At 48.7% G+C, this 1566-nt stretch overlaps 1 pseudogene; it reads left to right on the top strand.

Moving 5' to 3' along the window:
• Window positions 1-246: 246 nt before the first annotated feature.
• Window positions 247-1063, top strand: LOC144236888 (cofilin-1 pseudogene; annotated as a pseudogene).
• Window positions 1064-1566: the final 503 nt, after the last annotated feature.

Genomic DNA, 1566 nt, shown 5'->3' with positions numbered 1-1566 from the left:
GTTGTCTTTGTGGGAGAATGAGGTCTGGGGCTTCCCATTCTCTCATCTTGTTGATGTCACTTCTAACTGGAAGACTTTTGAGACTGAACTTCATATTTAGCATACAACTTGACTGACACTTTTGAGATGGGGTGGTTAAAATCATTAAAATGATATAAATTTTGGAATTTATTAACTATGTAAGATACTGGCTTTGTTACATTGGTAGGCCTATAAAATATTTCTATTTAATTCATCGCGGCAGCAGCTGCAGTGGCTCTCATCTTTTCTGACTCTCCTTGCTATCTCCCTTTCGCTTCTGGAAGCATGGCCTCTGGTGTGGCGGTCTCTGATGGTGTCGTCGAAGTGTTCAATGACATGAAGGTTCATAAGTCCTCGACGCCAGAGGAGGTGAAGAAGCGCAAGAAGGCAGTACTCTTCTGCCTCAGTGAGAACAAGAAGAACATCATCCTGGAGGAGGGCAAGGAGATCCTGGTGGGGGACGTGGGCCAGACTGTAGACGACCCCTATGCCACCTTTGTCAAGATGCTGCCAGACAAGTACGGCCGCTATGCTCTCTATGATGCCACCTACGAGACCAAGGAGAGCAAGAAGGAGGACCTGGTGTTTATCTTCTAGGCACCTGAATGTGCACCTCTTAAGAGTAAAATGATTTATGCCAGCTCCAAGGACGCCATCAAGAAGAAGCTGATGGGGATCAAGCATGAATTACAAGCAAACTGCTATGAGGAGGTCAAGGACCACTGCACCCTGGCAGAGAAACTGGGGGGCAGTGCCTTTGTGAGCCCCCTCCAGCCCCCTGCCTGGAGCATTTGGCAGCCCCAGACCCACCCGTGGGGGTTGTAGGCTGCCCCCTTCCTGCCAGACTGGAGGGGCTGGGGGGATCCCAGCACCAGGAGGGCAGTCCCTTCACCCCAGTTGCCAAACAGCCCCCTCCTGCCCCTGGACCTTCCTCCTTCCTCCATCCCTGACAGTTCTGGCCTTCCCAAACTGCTTTTGATCTTCTGATTCCTCTTGGATTGAAGCAGACCAAGTTCCCCCCAGTCACCCCAGTTTGGGGGGGCCTGTATTTTTTTTAATGATACCCCAATTCCCTACCTGTTCCTCCCTTTTCCTGCGCTGCCAACTTCTAACCGCAATAATGACTCTGTGCTTGTCTGTTTAAAAAATATATATATAATAATTGTCCTCCTCCATGCCCATCCCCTCCTCCCCCCCACATCCATCAGTCCTCAGTTTTTGTCAGCATTCAAGAGTCTCTCATGGTTTGCCTCTCTCCCTTTCCCCCACCATTTCCGCCCTTCTTCTCCCCCTTGTTCCTCCGTCAAGTTCCTCCTAATCCTCCTATACGTGCAAACATATGATATTCGTCCTTCTCTGCCTGACTTATTTCGCTCAGCATAACACCCTCAAGGTCCATCCATGTTGCTACACATGGCCAGATTTCATTGTTTCTCCTTGCCATGTAGTATTCCATGGTATAGATAAACCACATCTTCTTGATCCATTCATCTGTTGATGGACACTTAGGCTCTTTACATGCATATCAAATCATAATATTATGTG

This window comes from Crocuta crocuta, unplaced genomic scaffold (assembly GCF_008692635.1).
Source record: "Crocuta crocuta isolate KB4526 unplaced genomic scaffold, BGI_CrCroc_1.0 scaffold236, whole genome shotgun sequence".
Classification (NCBI taxonomy): domain Eukaryota; kingdom Metazoa; phylum Chordata; class Mammalia; order Carnivora; family Hyaenidae; genus Crocuta; species Crocuta crocuta.
This window is presented reverse-complemented; position numbering and strand designations above follow the sequence as displayed.